The 22,228-nt window shown below is 36.9% G+C and overlaps 1 long non-coding RNA gene across 2 annotated transcripts in view; it reads right to left on the minus strand.

Annotated features, from left to right (window-relative positions):
* LOC129052971 (uncharacterized) overlaps positions 1 to 22,228 on the minus strand; it is a 328,936-nt gene that overhangs the window by 195,017 nt on the left and 111,691 nt on the right. For both annotated transcript variants that reach the window (XR_010139021.1, XR_010139022.1), the window contains one exon: positions 9,590 to 9,653. This is a non-coding gene — a long non-coding RNA (uncharacterized LOC129052971). The remainder of the gene's footprint in view (positions 1 to 9,589; positions 9,654 to 22,228) is intronic.

The following is a 22,228-nucleotide window of genomic DNA, read 5'->3' on the forward strand; positions in this document are numbered from 1 at the left end:
ATATCCTAAATGCTCCATTCTAAAGATACAGAATTGATAAGAATTCACCACCCAAGTATCTGCTGCCTTGAAGAGACTCATCTAACATGTAAGAACTCACAGAAACTTAAGGTAAAGGAGTGGAAAAAGAAATTCCATGCAAATGGACACCAAAAGTGAGCAGGGGTAGCTATTCTTATATCAGACAAGAGAAACTTTACAGCAACAGCTGTTTAAAAAGGCAAAGAGGAACATTATACAATGATAAAAGGCCTTGTCCAACAGGAGAATATAAGACATAACCCTGGAGCTCCAAAATTTAGAAAACAATTACTACTAGAACTAAGAAATGAGATAGAGAGCAGCACAATAATAGCTGGGGACTTCAATACTCCACTGACAGCACTAGACAGGTCATCAAGACATAAAGTCAGCAAAGAAACAATGGACTTAAACTATACCCTAGAACAAGTGGATTTAATAGATATTTACAGAAATTTCCATCAAAATACCATCATCATTCTTCACAGAACTAAGAAAGACAATCCTAAGATTCATATGGAACCAAAGAAGAGCCTGCATAGCCAAAGCAAGACTAATCAGAAAGAACAAATCTGGAGGCATCACATTACTTGACGTAAAACTATACTATAAGGCCATAGTCACCAAAACAGCATGGTACTAGCATACAAATAGGCATATAGACCAATAGAACAGAATAGAGAATCTAGAAATGAACCCTAAAACTTACAGCCAAAGGATCTTTGACAAAGCAAACAAAAACATAAAGTAGGAAGAGGAAACCCTATTTAACACATGGTGCAGAGATAATTGGCAAGCCACCTGTAGGAGAATAAATCTGGATCCTCATCTCTCACCTTATACAAAAATCAACTCAAGGTGGATTAAGGACTTAAATCTAAGACATGAAAATATAAAATTCTAGGAGATAACATCAAAAAGCCCTTCTAAATATTGGTTTAGGGAAAGATTTCATGAACAAGAACCCAAAAGCAAATGCAATAAAAAAAAAAGATAAATAGGTGGGGCCTAATTAAACTAAAGACCTTCTTCACAGTAAAAGGAACAGTCAGCAGAGAAAACAGACAACCCACAGAGTGGGAGAAAATCCTCACAATCTATACATCTGACAAAGGACTAATATCCAGAATCTACAAGGAACTCAAACAAATTAGCAAGGAAAAAAAAAGATCACATCCAAAAGTGGGTAAAGTAAATGACTAGACAATTATCAAAAGAAGATACCCAAATGCCCAACAAACATATTAAAAATGCTCAACAGGGGGGAGGAGCCAAGATGGCCGAATAGGAACAGCTCCGGTCTACAGCTCCCAGCGCGAGCGACGCAGAAGACGGGTGATTTCTGCATTTCCATCTGAGGTACCGTGTTCATCTCACTAGGGAGTGCCAGACAGTGGGCGCAGGTCAGTGGGTGAGCGCACCGTGCGCCAGCCGAAGCAGGGGCGAGGCATTGCCTCACTCGGGAAGCGCAAGGGGTCAGGGAGTTCCCCTTCCAGGGGTGACAGACGGCACCTGGAAAATCGGGCCACTCCCACCCGAATACTGTGCTTTTCCGACGGGCTTAGGAAACGGTGCCCCAGGAGAGTATAGCCCGCACCTGGCTCAGAGGGTCCTACGCCCACGGAGTCTCGCTGATTGTTAGCACAGCAGTCTGAGATCAAGCAGCAAGTCGGCAGCGAGGCTGGGGGAGGGGCGCCCGCCATTGCCCAGGCTCGCTTAGGTAAACAAAGCAGCCTGGAAGCTTGAACTGGGTGGAGCCCACCACACCTCAAGGAGGCCTGCCTGCCTCTGTAGGCTCCACCTCTGGGGGCAGGGCACAGACAAACAAAAAGACAGCAGTAACCTCTGCAGACTTAAATGTCCCTGTCTGACAGCTGTGAGGAGAGCAGTGGTTCTCCCAGCACGCAGCTGGAGATCTGAGAACGGGCTGACTGCCTCCTCAAGTGGGTCCCTGACCCCTGACCCCTGAGCAGCCTAACTGGGAGGCACCCCCCAGCAGGGGCAGACTGACACCTCACACGGCCGGCCAGGTACTCCAACAGACCTGCAGCTGAGGGTTCTGTCTGTTAGAAGGAAAAATAACAGAAAGGACATCCACACCAAAAACCCATCTGTACATCACCATCATCAAAGACCAAAAGTAGATAAAACCACAAAGATGGGGAAAAAACAGAGCAGAAAAACTGGAAACTCTAAAAACCAGAGTACCTCTCCTCCTCCAAAGGAACGCAGTTCCTCACCAGCAACGGAACAAAGCTGGACGGAGAATGACTTTGACGAGCTGAGAGAAGAAGGCTTCAGACGATCAAATTACTCCGAGCTACGGGAGGATATTCAATCCAAAGGCAAAGAAGTTGAAAACTTTGAAAAAAATTTAGAAGAATGTATAACTAGAATAACCAATACAGAGAAGTGCTTAAAGGAGCTGATGGAGCTGAAAACCAAGGCTCGAGAACTACGTGAAGAATGCAGAAGCCTCAGGAGCCGATGCGATCAAATGGAAGAAAGGGTATCAGCCCTGGAAGATGAAATGAATGAAATGAAGCGAGAAGGGAAGTTTAGAGAAAAAAGAATAAAAAGAAACGAGCAAAGCCTCCAAGAAATGTGGGACTATGTGAAAAGACCAAATCTACGTCTGATTGGTGTACCTGAAAGTGATGGGGAGAATGGAAACAAGTTGGAAAACACTCTGCAGGATATTATCCAGGAGAACTTCCCCAATCTAGCAAGGCAGGCCAACATTCAGATTCAGGAAATACAGAGAACGCCACAAAGATACTCTTCGAGAAGAGCAACTCCAAGACACATAATTGTCAGATTCACCAAAGTTGAAATGAAGGAAAAAATGTTAAGGGCAGCCAGAGAGAAAGGACGGGTTACCATCAAAGGTAAGCCCATCAGACTAACAGCGGATCTCTCGGCAGAAACCCTACAAGCCAGAAGAGAGTGGGGGCCAATATTCAACATTCTTAAAGAAAAGAATTTTCAACCCAGAATTTCATATCCTGCCAAACTAAGCTTCATAAGTGAAGGAGAAATAAAATACTTTACAGACAAGCAAATGCTGAGAGATTTTGTCACCACCAGGCCTGCCCTAAAAGAGCTCTTGAAGGAAGCGCTAAACATGGAAAGGCACAACCGGTACCAGCCACTGCAAAATCATACCGAAATGTAAAGACCATTGAGACTAGGAAGAGACTGCATCAACTAACGAGCAAAACATCGAGCTAACATCATAATGACAGGATCAAATTCACACATAACAATATTAACTTTAAATGTAAATGGACTAAATGGTCCAATTAAAAGACACAGACTGGCAAATTGGATAAAGACTCAAGACCCATCAGTGTGCTGTATTCAGGAAACCCATCTCACGTGCAGAGACACACATAGGTTCAAAATAAAAGGATGGAGGAAGATCTACCAAGCAAATGGAAAACAAAAAAAGGCAGGGGTTGCAATCCTAGTCTCTGATAAAACAGACTTTAAACCAACAAAGATCAAAAGAGACAAAGAAGGCCATTACATAATGGTAAAGGGATTAATTCAACAAGAAGAGCTAACTATCCTAAATATATATGCACCCAATACAGGAGCACCCAGATTCATAAAGCAAGTCCTGAGTGACCTACAAAGAGACTTAGACTCCCACACATTAATAATGGGAGACTTTAACACCCCACTGTCAACATTAGACAGATCAACGAGACAGAAAGTCAACAAGGATACCCAGGAATTGAACTCAGCTCTGCACCAAGCAGACCTAATAGACATCTACAGAACTCTCCACCCCAAATCAACAGAATATACATTTTTTTCAGCACCACACCACACCTATTCCAAAATTGACCATATCCTTGGAAGTAAAGCTCTCCTCAATAAATGTAAAAGAACAGAAATTGTAACAAACTGTCTCTCAGATCACAGTGCAATCAAGCTAGAACTCAGGATTAAGAATCTCACTCAAAACCGCTCAACTACGTGGAAACTGAACAACCTGCTCCTGAATGACTACTGGGTACATAACGAAATGAAGGCAGAAATAAAGATGTTCTTTGAAACCAATGAGAACCAAGACACAACATACCAGAATCTCTGGGATGCATTCAAAGCAGTGTGTAGAGGGAAATTTATAGCACTAAATGCCCACAAGAGAAAGCAGGAAAGATCCAAAATTGACACCCTAACATCACAATTAAAAGAACTAGAAAAGCAAGAGCAAACACATTCAAAAGCTAGCAGAAGGCAAGAAATAACTAAAATCAGAGCAGAACTGAAGGAAATAGAGACACAAAAAACCCTTCAAAAAATAAATGAATCCAGGAGCTGGTTTTTTGAAAGGATCAACAAAATTGATAGACCGCTAGCAAGATTAATAAAGAAAAAAAGAGAGAAGAATCAAATAGATGCAATAAAAAATGATAAAGGGGATATCACCACCGATCCCACAGAAATACAAACTACCATCAGAGAATATTACAAACACCTCTATGCAAATAAACTAGAAAATCTAGAAGAAATGGATAAATTCCTCAACACATACACCCTCCCAAGACTAAACCAAGAAGAAGTTCAATCTCTGAATAGACCAATAACAGGAGCTGAAATTATGGCAATAATCAATAGCTTACCAACCAAAAAAAGTCCAGGACCAGATGGGTTCACAGCCGAATTCTACCAGAGGTACAAGGAGGAGCTGGTACCATTCCTTCTGAAACTATTCCAATCAATAGAAAAAGAGGGAATCCTCCCTAACTCATTTTATGAGGCCAGCATCATCCTGATACCAAAGCCTGGCAGAGACACAACAAAAAAAGAGAATTTTAGACCAATATCCTTGATGAACATTGATGCAAAAATCCTCAATAAAATACTGGCAAACAGAATCCAGCAGCACATCAAAAAGCTTATCCACCGTGATCAAGTGGGCTTCATCCCTGGGATGCAAGGCTGGTTCAATATACGCAAATCAATAAATGTAATCCAGCATATAAACAGAACCAAAGACAAAAACCACATGATTATCTCAATAGATGCAGAAAAGGCCTTTGACAAAATTCAACAACCCTTCATGCTAAAAACTCTCAATAAATTAGGAATTGATGGGACGTATCTCAAAATAATAAGAGCTATTTATGACAAACCCACAGCCAATATCATACTGAATGGGCAAAAACTGGAAGCATTCCCTTTGAAAACTGGCACAAGACAGGGATGCCCTCTCTCGCCACTTCTATTCAACATAGTGTTGGAAGTTCTGGCTAGGGCAATTAGGCAGGAGAAGGAAATCAAGGGTATTCAATTAGGAAAAGAGGAAGTCAAATTGTCCCTGTTTGCAGATGACATGATAGTATATCTAGAAAACCCCATTGTCTCAGCCCAAAATCTCCTTAAGCTGATAAGCAACTTCAGCAAAGTCTCAGGATACAAAATCAATGTGCAAAAATCACAAGCATTCTTATACATCAATAACAGACAAACAGAGAGCCAAATCATGAGTGAACTCCCATTCACAATTGCTTCAAAGAGAATAAAATACCTAGGAATCCAACTTACAAGGGATGTGAAAGACCTCTTCAAGGAGAACTACAAACCACTGCTCAAGGAAATAAAAGAGGATACAAACAAATGGAAGAACATTCCATGCTCATGGGTAGGAAGAATCAATATCATGAAAATGGCCATCCTTCCCAAGGTAATTTACAGATTCAATGCTATCCCCATCAAGCTACCAATGACTTTCTTCACAGAATTGGAAAAAACTACTTTAAAGTTCATATGGAACCAAAAAAGAGCCCGCATCGCCAAGTCAATCCTAAGCCAAAAGAACAAAGCTGGAGGCATCACGCTACCTGACTTCAAACTATACTACAAGGCTACAGTAACCAAAACAGCATGGTACTGGTACCAAAACAGAGATATAGATCAATGGAACAGAACAGAGCCATCAGAAATAATGCCACATATCTACAACCATCTGATCTTTGACAAACCTGAGAAAAACAAGAAATGGGGAAAGGATTCCCTATTTAATAAATGGTGCTGGGAAAACTGGCTAGCCATATGTAGAAAGCTGAAACTGGATCCCTTCCTTACACCTTATACAAAAATCAATTCAAGATGGATTAAAGACTTAAACATTAGACCTAAAACCATAAAAACCCTAGAAGAAAACCTAGGCAATACCATTCAGGACATAGGCATGGGCAAGGACTTCATGTCTAAAACACCAAAAGCAATGGCAACAAAAGCCAAAATTGACAAATGGGATCTAATTAAACTAAAGAGCTTCTGCACAGCAAAGGAAACTACCATCAGAGTGAACAGGCAACCTACAAAATGGGAGAAAATTTTCGCAACCTACTCATCTGACAAAGGGCTAATATCCAGAATCTACAATGAACTCCAACAAATTTACAAGAAAAAAACAAACAACCCCATCAAAAAGTGGGCGAAGGACATGAACAGACACTTCTCAAAAGAAGACATTTATGCAGCCAAAAGACACATGAAAAAATGCTCACCATCACTGGCCATCAGAGAAATGCAAATCAAAACCACAATGAGATACCATCTCACACCAGTTAGAATGGCGATCATTAAAAAGTCAGGAAACAACAGGTGCTGGAGAGGATGTGGAGAAATAGGAACACTTTTACACTGTTGGTGGGACTGTAAACTAGTTCAACCCTTGTGGAAGTCAGTGTGGCGATTCCTCAGGGATCTAGAACTAGAAATTCCATTCGACCCAGCCATCCCATTACTGGGTATATACCCAAAGGACTATAAATCATGCTGCTATAAAGACACATGCACACGTATGTTTATTGCCGCATTATTCACAATAGCAAAGACTTGGAACCAACCCAAATGTCCAACAATGATAGACTGGATTAAGAAAATGTGGCACATCTACACCATGGAATACTATGCAGCCATAAGAAATGATGAGTTCATGTCCTTTGTAGGGACATGGATGAAATTGGAAATCATCATTCTCAGTAAACTATCGCAAGAACAAAAAACCAAACACCGCATATTCTCACTCATAGGTGGGAATTGAACAATGAGAACACATGGACACAGGAAGGGGAACATCACAATTCAGGGACTGTTGTGGGTTGGGGGGAGGGGGGAGGGATAACATTGGGAGATATACCTAATGCTAGATGACGAGTTGGTGGGTGCAGTGCACCAGCATGGCACATGTATACATATGTAACTTACCTGCACATTGGGCACATGTACCATAAAACCTTAAGTATAATAATAATAATAATAATAATAATAATTACAATAAAAGAAAAAAAAAAAAAAAAAAAATGCTCAACATCCCTAAAGGTCAGGGAAATGCAAATCAAAACCACAATATGATACCATCTTACTCCTGCGAAAATGACCATAATAAAAAAATAGATATTGATATGGATGTTGTGAAATAGGAACACTTCTACACTGTTGGTGGTAATGTAAACTACTACAACCACGTGAAAAACAGTGTAGAGATTCCTTAAAGAGCTAAAAATAGAACCACCATTTGATCCACCAATCCCACTACTGGGTATATACCCAGAGGAAAGGAAATCATTATACGAAAAAAGATCCTTGCACATGCAGGTTTATATCCAGCACAACTCGCAATTGCAAAAATATGGAAACAGCCCAAATGCCCATCAATCAATTAGTGGATAAAGAAAATGGGGTGTGTATACACCATGGAATACTACTCAGCCATAAATATGAACAAAATAATGACATTCACAGCAACCTGGATGGAATTGGAGAGCATTATTCTAAGTAACATAACTCAGGAATTGAAAATCAAACATTGTATGTTCTCACCCATAAGTGGGATCTAAGCTATGATGATGCAAAGGCATAAGAATAATATAATGGACTTTGGGGACTTGGGAAGCGTGGGAGGGGAGTGAGGGATAAAAGACTACACATTGGGTACAGTGTACATTGCTTGAGTAATGGGTGCACCAAAATCTCAGAAATCATCACTAAATAATTTATCCATGTGACTAAAAACTACCTGTTCCCCAAAAACCTATTGACATTTTTTTAATGGCAAATCAGGTAGAAAAAGATTTGTCAGCAAGACATCTGGGCTCCACAGCTGGCAGTGGGGGCCAATTCAGTCAGGCCTGGTGATTACCAGGGCTGGTGAGACCTAGGGTGGTGCATGGCAAACACTAATGATCTCCTAGGGCTTCAGTTTTATGGGAATTCAAGGGGACACCTTGTACTCCATCATGGTCTAACTTTGCTCATGTGGATGCCTGTGACCTCCTCGACTTTGGTCTATGTTTCTATCATTTGATTATCTTGGCTCCTGGAGAGCTACCTCTCTAATCTCACTGAAACACCTCTAGGTTGTATACTAAATAAAATTGGAATATTTTTAAGCTGTATAGATTAAGAGATTTTAAAATGGCCAAAGCTAAAACTCTTGATCACATCCTCACCATTTTAAGGCTTAGGGTTTTCTTTTCCATCAGTGAGTCTCTCCCTTTCATCTCATTCTTCCACTTATAAATCTCCAGAACATTTCCCCTCAACCATTGTGACTTTGCTCCCTCTGTCTGATTTCTCAGTTCATGTTGATGGGTGATGGTGGAAGTGGGAAGTGGACTTCAAAGTCCACACTGAGTAGACCTAGGTCACTCTGGTCCTCCTGGACAGGAGGATTGTGAAGGTTGCAGGGCTTAAGCACAGGCCTCAAAATGTCTAAAGATCTTCATTTTATCTTACTAGTAACAAATATCCTGTTATGTTTGCACTTCATTGTATTTCATCATTTTTGAGTTGTTTTCATGAAAATTTATTTTGCTTTTTGGTCCATCTGTACTCAAAGACTTTCATCTCTTTTCTTTTTATCTCTGACCTGTAAGGCTAATAGGATGTATCCTAAAGGCCCTTTCTTCTGTGTGTGTCAAGGCTCCTCCACCTTTGGCCAGGGTGAATGGAGTTTTGTCTTTACACAGAAGAAAACTTAAATTGCTGGGTAAGACACATTTTCTGCCAAATTCCCTTCATGGAACCTAGGAAGCCTAAGAGGTATGACCATTTACACCTGCTAAGCCATTATTTTAAGAGCAAAATTAAAGCATTAAGGGCACATATATAAGGTTTGCCATTAATAAAGTGAAAAATGTATAAATAAATGCTCCATGATTAGGCTTATTCAACACAGCATGGCCCCAAACAATACTGTTTTATAATTACACCTTTTTATAAAAAGAAAGGAGGATGATAAGAAATTTTCCAAGGGCCAAGGGGACCCTGGCATTATTCTTTCACCTAACTAAACTTGTCTATACCAAGAAAAGCTTCTTAAACACCAATACCAAATATATTTCCATGTTTTTCAAAAGAGTTTGAGGAAACCCAATGTAATTAATGACTCTATCTTAAGAAACATGCTTCCCATGAACAGCTTTCTTTCCTTATAATCTAGTTCAAGTTTACTCCTCAAACCTCTTGAGCTTCTACTCCTTCTACTAGTCCTTCCTTAGCAGAAACACAGTCTTCTGCATCCCTTCCATATCAACGTACTTACCAGACACTTCCTGAAGAGCCCAGTCCCATTGGAACAACTCATAACAGGGTATCCTATCGCCAACCTAAAATGAAAAAACAGACTACTCACTCTCTTTCTCTCAGGAAGGTAACAAATAGAGAAATGTACCAAATCCTCGTAGAGACCTACTCCATTAATCAGTCTGCCCCAGATATTAAAAAAACTAACAAAAACTAGCCATGGGTCTCCAAATCCCCAATAAATAAGTGACTAAATGTAGATTTTGGGTTCTGCAAATACCAAAGCGAGTGAAACAGGCACATAGAAATCAAAGAAGAAAAGAGAGACAAAAGACAGGACCAATTGTTGGCCCTCGCTATGGGGAAACTTCCATCTCCAGATCATTCTGGATGGAACCCAAAGGGCTATTGTGGCATTTACAAAAAGTCTGGACACTGGAGCCAAATCTGTAACAAGGGCCAAGGGCCTTCATGCTTACAGACCCCCTGGAGCCTATCATCAATGTGGTAAAGAAGGGTACTGGAAGAAGAAATGTCCCCAACTCTGAAGGGAGGAGGGGACTCCTAATTCCTTATTGACCCTGGTCAAAGACTAAAAAGATCCAAAGCTAACAATGACTCTCCCATGTAGCAATCAGTCTCAATCATAGCGATGGAGTCTTGGGTGACTCTGGATGTGACAGGTAGAAATACTAATTTCCTTTTAAACATAGGGGCCAGCCTGTCAACCCTCACTTTCTGCCCTGGACCTCTGTCTGCCAAATACCATACTGTCACTGGTGTTAATAGCAAACACCAAACTAGGATTTTCACTCTACCCTGCAGCTGGCCAACTTCAATTGCAGTAAAACTTAGGGATATGGGGCCTTGGGTGCACTTATGACAAATAAAAATTATTTCTTTCAAGTCATCACAAAAACACACAATGCAGACTCCAAGTTATTCTTGTGAAGCACTGGAGGATCTAAAGCTCCTATCCAATAAATAATCAAAACCCAAAACATCAAACAATGAATATTTTCTCAGCATAAATTTCTATTCAAGAAAACAGATCAAAATGAGATCACCTTAAAAGATAAGTTTTTTTTTATCTTTATCTTATTTACTCACTTTACACACTCTTAGTAAAATGACTTTATCTGCTAAAGAAATAATAAATCATACTCCCAGCTTATTAAAATTAACTTAGCCTTGCTGACTTTGCATGACTACCAAAAGTAGAAAATATGTCATATTTGTGCCTCAAGAAGACTGGGCCAACATTCCTATATGCCTCCTGGAACAAACCCGTTGGCCTATAAAATGGGAATATCTGGCTAAACAAGCAATACAAAGAGACTTCCTTGAACCTGGCTATGGCCAGTTCAAACTTCCTTTTTAATTATATTAATAATAGTTCCTCCTGACAAAGGGAAAAATGCTTTCTTACCTTATCTTTTACCCAAAGCAATTTCCCTTCTGCCTTTACAATAATTGTACCAGTTTTGCTATTCTCATAAGAGAACTCCAAGAGAGTCAATATAACCAAGCTTTTATTACTGGGTCATCTACACATTTTTTGATAGGACTCTAAAAAAAGAAGCTTATTTTAAAAACTTATTAACACCACCCAACTCTACCATTCTCTAATAATCACAGTGACCACTGAACTTTCATTACTTTTACCACCTTCATGCAAAATACTTCTGCAGCACAAATGTAACCATCACAAGAAATTTAGTGGGTGTGGGGCATTTTGAATCTTTGGCATATCTACAACTCCCTCCACTATGGAAGGGATGATGCTCCATTGCTTTCATTTCTCCTTATTTAACTTTCAACTGGGTAATGCATCTCTCCCTTTCCCCATGTACCAACATCACAAGATCCACCTACACATAGGACCCCTTATTCTTTTAGGTTTGATGCTATCCTCTCTGTTGGGATTAGCGGGGTCAGCCACAGAAGGTGGAGCCTTGGGAATCCAGCATAAACTCTTAGGAGACCACAGGGACCCTCCAAAAACAGCAGAGGGCTTCACTAGATTTCAGCAACAGCTGGACTCCCTGGCTGCTGTAGCCCTACAAAACTGAAGAGCTGTAGATGTTGTCACAGCTGGACAAGGAGGAACATGTTTGTATCTAAAAGAATAATGCTGTTTTCACATTAATTAGTCTACTTTGTTCCAAGAAAACATTAAAAATATTAATACCCAGGCAAACAAAACTGAGTCTTTGGGAACTATAACAGGAACTTGGAAACAACGGATATTATCAGCCTTGCTTCCTTTAATAGTCCCAATTATTACCATACTTTTAGCCATAACTTTCAGTCCAACTTTGTTTAAAGTGCTAACCAATTTCTAGCTCTCTCTCCTACAGCAATCCCAGGCCCACATGATGGTTTTGCAAGGCCTCCGACATTTGGCTGCTAATAAGCTATCCCACATCTCACCCACCAGTCCTACAAACAAAATGACTTAAAACTCGTTAGACGAGACAGAAAGAGACTTTAGGGCCCAGGCTAAGCAGGGACAACTACCCACTCAGCAGGAAGCAGCTCTGGACAAAGTAACCTAGCCCCTCAACCTCCCATATGACTGTGAGCCCGAAATCACTTATGGGAAAATTGAGAGAGGCTAGGTAGTCAAGGCGGTAACCATGTCCTCAGGATGTGGCAACCATAGTGACCACACCATCAACAAAATGAACCCCTGCATTTGCATTGAGTCAAGCTCATTCAAGAAAAGCTATCTCCAGAAGGGAAGTTCCCCTGTAGAAAGCAGGCACATTTTGATTTTACCTGTCCTCAGACTGATGATTTGCTCTAATAATAGTAAAAAACACACTGCTGGGTGGAGATTTAAGATGCTAATGAGACACGTGATATATGGACAAGCATGTACAGCTACCGTGCATGTGCAGCCAAAGGGCCACCCATAATATGTTTACTAGCAACATTCTTTCCCACACCCTTATGAATAATCATGTAAGACTTCCATAAAGGGAGTCTCCCTAATGCCAGTCTTTGCTATCTCATCCTCACAGGCAGCTCACTTTGAATTGTCCCTCAGGGTGTACTGTCTATTCTGCACCTAACTTTCACAGTATTCTTTCTCCTTTGAAATGCACTGCTCTATACTGCATCTCCTTTGCTGTGTGTCTCTTGTTTAAATTCTTTTAAACTCAAAATACAAGAACCAAGGCTTCACAACAACCATCAGCATTATAATTATTTTTATATTATACTACAGTTAACTTTCTAAGATCTCAAATATTTTAAAAAGTGGTAAGATTTTTTAATTTTTCATTTTTAACTCGGATTGGTACATCATAGCTGCATATACTTATGGGGTACAAGAGATGTTTTGATACAGGCAAAATTTTTTTAAATAAAGAAACAAGTTATCTTGTAGCATAATGCATGTAGGCTATACATTTTTAAAAATGATTTAAAAGCTTTTACATTTGTCACTATTGATCCCCTAGTAGGTAATCATATAAAGGGTGCATATTTTCCAAAGAATTTATTTTAAAATTAGCAATACAAAAGAAACTTTGTCATACCAGTTTTTTTTAATGTAGACATGGCATGCATCAAAGGTTAAGGCAACAGAATCATTCAAAAATAACTTTTTGTTTAGTGGACACTCTGTGGCCCAGAAGCTTTGGCAGAGGCTTAGTAGAAAATAGAAAAGCAGCTAAAAATAGGATTGTAGCTTATTTAAAAATTGTATTTAGAAAAGTCTTAAAGTTCAATATTTATTACTGTTTTACAGTGGCATAAAATTGGAGTATATAAAGTATGTTCTTATAATAACTGAAACTTCCAAAACCATATCAGAAAATCTGTTGAGCAGTTTCTTGTAAAGTTAAGCACATACTAACCGTGTGACCCAGCAATCACTCTCCTAATTGCACTAGCTAGGACTACCAGTACTATAATAACTATAAGTTGTGGGAGTGGCCATCCTTGTCTTGTTCCTAATCTTAAAGAAAAAGCCTTCTGCTTTTCATCACTGAGTATGATATTACCTGTGTGCTTGTCATATACGGCCTTTATTATGTTGTGGTACATTAATACATAATTTATTGAGAGATTTTATCACAAAATGATATTGCATTTTGTCAAATTCTTTTGCTGTGTCTATTGATATGATATAACATTTTTTATCTTTCATTCTGCTAATGTGACATGTGACATTGATTGAATTGCATAAATCAAATCATTCTTACATCCCAGGGATAAATCTCACTTGTACATGGTGTATGATCCTTTTTATGTGTTGTTGAATATTGTTTGCTCATATTTTGTTTAGGATTGTTTGTTCATCAATATTAATTGGGAGTATTGGTCCCAGTTTTCCATTTGGCTTCTGGGAACATGGTGAAAGACTGGAAACATTTTCTCTAAAATCAGAAATAAGAACAAGATACCTACTTTTGTCATTTTTATTTAATATAGTACTAAACATCCTAGCCACCATTATATAATAAGATAAAGAAATAAAAGCCATCCAAGTTGAAAATTACAAAGTGAAATTTGTTTTCAGGTGATATGATATTCTATATAGAAAACTATCAATTTTCCACAAAAAAGCTGTTATAACTAATAAATTAAGCAAATTTGCATGATACAAAATCAACACAGAAATATTAGTTTCATTTCTATACACTAACAATAAACATTTAAAAAATGATAAAACAATTCCAAAAACAACAGCATTAAAATAATAAAATATTTAGGAATAAACTTAATCAAGGAGGTAAAAGACGTGTATACTAAAAACTACAAAAATTTGTTACAAAAATTTAACAAAGACATGAGTAAATAAAATAATGTCCCATGTTCATTCAGTGGAAAATTCAATATTTTTAAGATGTTAATACCTATTTTATTCTAACATAGTGGGTTATGGGCTTTTAGTGTTCTTCAGTCACTTAGAAATAGAGAAATAGTGTGTAAAGATAAACTCTGTGAGTTTTAATTCAAGAAGAAAAATGGGAATTCACCAGAATAGCAAAGAACACCCCAGAACCTGGAGAGAAGACTGGGAAGTGGCCCCTTTGATGGTGGTTGACTGATATAAACCAGCCCAAGGCCTGAGGCAACAGAGAACTTCCCACAGCAAACCAGATCAAATACACACCCATCCACATTGGCTGCAATCAGCTCTTACCCATAAGCACAAACTAGTTGCCTTGAGGCTAAATGGTACAATAAAACAAGACATCTGCTGACTGAAGTGCACAGCACTGGGGAATAATGTCAGATACCCTGAGAGCTCTGACATCCAAGCTACATAGGAGGCAGTGGGCCTGCTGACATGCCCAGAACACCACTACTACAGCAAATATTTGAGAAAGCCACTATATATAGGCTACCTATAACCAAGGAACTTACATAGACTCTTTGCCACTTAAAACATTCATAGCCAAAGTCAAAGGACTCTACACAACATCATATACTTTAGACACCTCCTCAAGAGTAAAAATATTTCCACCTACACACACAAAAAATAAAAATTTAAGTAGGAGAAATAGCATATCAAAATGGGAAAGAACCAGAGAAACAACTCTGAAAGTATAAGAGTGTTACTACACCGTCAAGGGAGAAGAATAACTCTTTACCAACAAATTCTAACCAAAATGAAATCTTTGAAATACTAGGTATTCTACATATTGATTTTAAAGGAGCTCAACGTGATGCAAGAAAAAGCTAAAACCAACACAAAGAAATCAGGAAAACAATTCAGGACATGAAAGAAGAGAAAAATATTATGGAAAAAAAAACAGAACACCTGGAAATAAAAAAAATATATAGGAGTTACAAAATACAGTTAAAAACTTTAACAATAGGCTAAACCAAATAGAAAAAAGTATTACAGAGCTAAAAGACAGGTCATTTGAATTAGCTCAGTCAGAAGAAATAAAGAACAATGAATTTAAAAAGATGAACAAAGCCTTTGAGAAATATGGAATTATGTAAAACTTCCAAATCTACAATCTAAAAATCTACAAGTGGTAAGTATTCTAGAGAGAAAGAAAGGAAAATAAAAAGTTTGGAAAACTTATTTCAGAAAATAATTCAAGAAAACTTTGAGATTTAGACATCCAGAAAAGAATTCAGAGAAATCCTGGAAGATACATTGCAAGAAGAACTTCACCAAAAAATATAGTCATCCAATCGCTTGAAACCGGAAGGCAGAGGTTGCAATGAGCCCAGATCACACCACTGCACTCCAGCCTGGGCAACAAGAGTGAAACTGTGTCTCAAAAAAAAAAAATTATATATATATAATCATCAAGCTATCCAAAGTCAGCTTGAAAAAAAAAATCCTAAGAGTGGCAAGGAGAACTGTGTAATCATCTATAAAGGAAATCTCATCAGAATAATAGCAAACTTTTCAGCAGAAATCCTACAATCTAGAAAAGATTTGGGCTACTTTTTGCCTCCTTAAAGAAAAAGAATGCCAGACTAAAATAGTATATCCTGCCAAACTAAGCTTCGAAAATAAGGGAAAAATAGTATTTCCCAGACAATCACTAAGGGAATTTATTACCACTAGACTGTTCCTCCAAGAAAAGCTCAAAAGAGTTCTAAACATGGAGATGAACCAACAACAATCACCATTATAAAAGGACACATAAATACAAAGTTTGTATATCCTATGAAACAATTACACAATTGAAACCCCAAGGCAACTAAGTAATGACAATACGACAAGATCAAAATCTCACATATTAATATTATTCACCTTGAATATGAATGGCCTAAATACTCCACTTAAAAGATACTGATAAACTAACTTGATTAAAAAAAACACACACACAATAATCTGTTGCCTAAAAGAGACACACCTACTGGCTAAATACAACTACAGACTTAAATTAAATGGGTGAATAAAGATACGTCATGCAAATGGAAAACAAAAGTGAGCAGGAGCAGCTATCCCCATATCAGATAAAACAGACCTTAAATCAATAGCAGTTAATAAAAAAAGAAGGACCTTATATAACGATAAAAGCTTCAGTACATCAAGAAGATTTAACCAACCTAAATATATATACACCCAACACTGAGCACCCAGATTCATAAAACAAATACTACTTGACCTAAAAAAAATATGGATAGCAATAGAGTAATAATGAGGGACTTAAACATCCCCACTAAAACCACCAGACAGATCACTAAAGTGGTAAAGCAACAAAGAAACTCAAACTTACACTGAACTATAGACCAAATGAACATATTAGACATTTACAGAGCATTCCATCCAACGACAGTAGAATATATTCTCTTCTCACCTCCACATAGAATATTCTCCAAAATTGACCATATGCTTGGACATAAAGGAAGATTTATTAAATATTTTGAAATTGAAATCATATTAAGTATCTTTTTGGACCACAGTGAAACAAAATTTAAAAGCAACACCAAGAGGAACTCTAAAACTACACAGGTACATGGAAGCTAAACAACTTGTTTCTGAATGACTTTTGAGTAAACGTCAAAACTAAGGCACAAAAAAAGAGAAATAAAAATGGTGAAAACAGAGATACAACATATCAAAAACTATGTGATACAGCAAAAACAGTATTAAGAGAAAAATTTGTACGATTAAATGTCCACATTACAACAATCCCAAATTAAAAGCCAAACATCAAAGTTCAAGGAACCAGAAAAACAAGAGCAATGCAAACCCGAAGCTAACAGAAGAAAAGAAATCACAAAGGTCAGAGCAGAACTAAGTAAGATGGAGACAAAAAAAAAAAATGACACAAGAAAGTAACAAAAGTTGTGGTTTATTTTTAAGGATAAGCAAAATTGACAGACAGCTAACTAGATTAACCAAGATACAATGAGGCAAGGTTCAAACAAATACAATCAGAAATGAGAAAGAGGACATTACAACGGATGCCACACAAATACAAAAGATTATCAGGGACTACTATGAATGCCACTATGTGCTAAAACTAGAAAACCTGTAAAAAATTGATAATTTCCTGGAAACATACCAATTCCCAAGATTGAACAAGGAAGAAATAAAAATCGTAAATATGCCAATAACGAGTAAAGAAACTGAATCAGTAATAAAATTTTTTTCAACAAAACAAAAAAGCCTGGTATTAGACAGATTCACAGCCAAATTTTTCCAGACATAAAAAGAAGAGCTGGTAACAATCTTATTGAAACTATTCCCAGAAATTGAGGGAAGTGATTTCTTTCTAACTCAGTCTATGAAACCAGTATTACCAGTATCATTCTGATACCAAAATCAGGCAAGGACAAAACAAAAAAGAAAACTACAAGCCAATAGCTCTGAAAACATAGATGCAAAAGTCCTCAACAAAGTACTAGCAAACAGATTCCAACAGCACATCAAAAAAGTTAATTCATCACAATCAAGTGGGTTTTATTACAGGGATGTAAGGATGATTCAACATCTGCAAATCAATAAATGTGATTCACCATCTCAACAGATGCAGAACAAGCACTTGAGAAAATGTGTCCCTTCATCATAAAAACCCTGAACATGCTAGACATCAAAACAACATACCTCAAAATAATAAGAGCCATCTCTAACTAAACCACAGCCAACATTATACCAAATACGGAAAAGTTAAAAGCATTCCAACTAAGAACTGCAAGAAGACAAGGGTGTCCAATCTCACCACTCCTACTCAACGTAATACTGAAAATCCTAACCACAGTAATTGGGAAAGAGAAATAAAAAGTCTTCAAATTGGGAAAGAGTAGATCAAATTATCTCTTTGCTGATGATGATTATATTCCTAGAAAACCCTAAATATTCCCCCAAAAGACTCCTAGACTTGATAAGCAAATTCACTAAAGTTTCAAAATACAAAATCAATGTGCAAAACAGTAGCATTTCTGTACACCAATAAAGTTCATGCTGAAAACCAAATCAATAACTCAGTTCCATTTATAATAACCAAAAATAAATAAAATATTTAGGAATACATTTAACAAGGAGGTAAAAGATATCTACAAAGAGAACTTCAAAACACTGATGAAATAAATCTTAGATGATTCAAACATAGAAAATATCCCATGCTCACAGATTGGAAGAATCAATATTGTTAAAATGAGCATACTGTCCAAAGCAACCCGCAGATTCAAGGCTATTCCTATCAAATTACCAACATCATTTTTAACAGAATTAGAAAAATACAATCCTAAAATTCATATGGAACAGCAACCAAAAAAAATTAGTCAAGGCAATTCTGGGTGAAAAGAACAAATCCAAAGGTATCACACTGCGTGACTTCAAGTTAAACTACAAGGCTACAGTAATTAAAACAGCATGGTACTGGAACACAAATAGACACATAGATAAAGAGGACAAAACAGAGAACCCAGAAATAAAGCCACATACTACAACCAACTGATCTTCAACAAAGTTGCCAAAAATAAAAAATGGAGAAAGGACACCTTATTCAATCAATGGTGCTGGGAAAATTGACTAGCTATGTGCAGAAGAATGAAACTGGACCCCATCTCTCACCATATACAAAAATCAGCTCAAGATGGATTAAAGACTTAAACGAAAAACATGGAACTACAAAAATCCTGGAAGAAAATCTAGAGAAAACTTTCCTGGACATTGGCCAAGTCAAACCATTTGTGATGAAGAACTCAAAAGCAAATGTAACCAAAACAAAGACAAACAAACAGGTCTTAATTAAACCAAAATGCCGTTACACAGCAAAATAAACAATCAACAGAGTAAACAGACAACCTACAGAATGGGAGAAAATATTTTCAAATTATTTATGTGACAAAGGACTAATATCCAGAATCTACAAGAAAATCAACAACTCAACAAGAAAAAACAAACAAACAAACGTCTCCATTAAAAGCTGGGCAAAGAACATGAACAGACATTTCTTAAAGGAAAAAATACAAGTGGCCAACAAACACTTGTATTTTAACACATTAATAATGTTGAGAAAACGCTTGTATTTTAACACATTAATAATGTTGAGCATTTTCTCAACATTATTAATCATTAGAGAAATGCAAACTAAAACCACATCTGATATCATCTCACACTGGTCAGAATTGCTATTATTAAAAAGTAAAACAAGGAAAAGAAAACATCAGATGTTGGCATATTTGTGGAGAAAGTGGAATGCTTATATGTTTTTGTTGAGAATGTAAATTTATTCAACCTCCATGTAAAATGGTATGGAGATTTCTCAAAGAACTAAAAATAGAACTATTATTTAACCCAGCAATCCCATTACTGGGTATATACCCAAAGGAAAACAAATCATTATATAAAACAGGCACCTGTACTCATATGTTCATTGCAGCACTATTCATAATAGCAAAGTCATGAAACCAAGTTAACTGTCCATCAGTGGTTGACTGGATAAAGAAAATACCCCATGGTCTACTATACAGCCATAAAAATAATAAATGTATTCCCTTTGCAGCAACATGGATGGAGCTGGGGAAGATTATCTTAAGTGAACTAACTCAGAAAAAGACAATCAAATATTGCATGTTCTCACTTAAAAGTGATAGCTAAGCAATGGGTCCATATGATTATAAAGATGGAAATAATAGACACTGGTAACTCCAAAAGGGGAGAAGATGGGAATGAAGAGACTGTTGAAAAATCAGGCACAATGTTTGCTATTTAGGTATTTATTGGGTACACTAGAAGCCCAGTCTTCACCATTATGCAAAAGCAAGCACACGTACCTCCCTTAATCTAAAATAAAATAAAAATAAAAATATGTCAATATTTCCCAAAACAATTTACAGATTCAATGTGATTCCTATAAGATCCTATTAAAATTTTTTGCAAAAATAGTAAAATCTATCCTAAAATTTGAATGGTATTTCAAAGGACTCAAAATTACCAAAACGGTCTTGAGAAAAGAGAGCAAAATTGGAGTGCTCGCATTTCCTGATTTCAAAACTTACTATATAACTACAGTAGTCAAACTGTGTATTAATGACATAATGAAAGACCTACAATCCATTGCAATAGAATTGAGAACCCAGAAATACATACTCACATATATGGTCAAATCATTTTTGACAAAGGTGCCAAGGCCATTCAAATGAGGGAAGGAAAATCTTTTCAGCAAATGGTGTTAAAAGTACTGAATATCTACATGGAAAAGAATGAAGTTGGACCCTTCACTTACACCACTTACAAAAAATTAACTCAAATGGTCAAAGACCTAATGTAAAAGCTAAAATTATACACCTTTTAGAAAGAAATGTAGAGTAAAAACTTTATCACATTGAATTTTCAATGATTTCTCAGATATGACACCTAAAGCACAAACAACAAAAGTAAACAAACTGGGTTACCATAGTTTAGGAAGGGTAGTGGGGATGGTTAGTAGGTACAAAAATATAGTTAGATAGAACAAATGAGAACTAGTATTTTATAGCACAACAGAGTAATTACAGTGAATAATAATTTATTATACATTTAAAAATAACCAAAAGTGTATATTAGATTATTTGCAACGTTGCAAAATGATAAATGCTTGAGTTAATGGACACCTCATTTACACTGATGTGTTTATTATGCATTGTATGCCAGTTTCAAAGTATCTCATGTACCCCATGAATATTTACACCTTCTATGTACACGTAAAATTTCAAAAAGTTTAAAAGTAAAAAGAGGTTAATCGGAATACTTCAAAATTTAAACACTTCTGTGCATCAAAAGACAGAGTAAAAAGGCAACCTACAGAATGTGAGAAAATATTTGTAAATAATACATTTTAATGGGTTTTACCCAGAATATATAAAGAACTCCTCCAATTCAACAAGAAAAATGCAAACAACCAAATTTAAAAATGATCAAATGACTGAGTAGACATTTCTCCAAAGAATATATATACATGTTCAATAATCACATGAGGAGATGCTCAAAATCACTAATCCTTGAGAGAAATGCAAATCAAGAGCACAATAAGATATCAACTTACCGTCATGAGGGCAATTGCAAGAGCAAATAACGTAATAACAACTCATGGTGAAGATGTGTGAAGATGTGGAAAATTTGTTTGTTTTTTTTTTGTTTGTTTGTTTGTTTTGCACTGTTTGGTGGAATACAAAATGGTGCAGCCAGTATGGGAACCAGTGTGGAAGTTCCTCAAAAAATTTAAACTACAATTTCCTTATTACTCAGCAATCTACTTCAGAGTATACATATATCCAATAGAATTGAATGCAGAATCTCAACTAGATGCTTGCACACCCCTTTTCATTTACTGGGCAATAACTAAGATTGTCCAGAGGTTCACATCACTTGCCCAAGGGATAAACCCACAGTAGGAGAGATGCAAAATTGCATTACGGTTAATAGCCTGAGATATGGAGTTACAAAGACCTATGTCCAAGTTGCACACTTTGATTTATGAGCTATCTTGCCTAGTGCAACTTATTTAACTTCTAAGTCCCAGATATTTATTCTTTAATATTTAAATAATAATACTATCTACTTTATAGATTATAGTGGGAATTTTATGAAATAATGGACATAAAATATTTAGGACAGTAGCTGGAAAAAAGCATTTGTTCAATAAATGCATACTGTAATATTTGTAATGGTTTTTATTTGAAACACAGTCCTTGTTTCAATATCAGACATGGCTTCATAGTAAAAGCTAGGGAAACAAGA

The sequence above is a fragment of the Pongo abelii genome, chromosome X, assembly GCF_028885655.2.
Source record: "Pongo abelii isolate AG06213 chromosome X, NHGRI_mPonAbe1-v2.0_pri, whole genome shotgun sequence".
Classification (NCBI taxonomy): Eukaryota; Metazoa; Chordata; class Mammalia; order Primates; family Hominidae; genus Pongo; species Pongo abelii.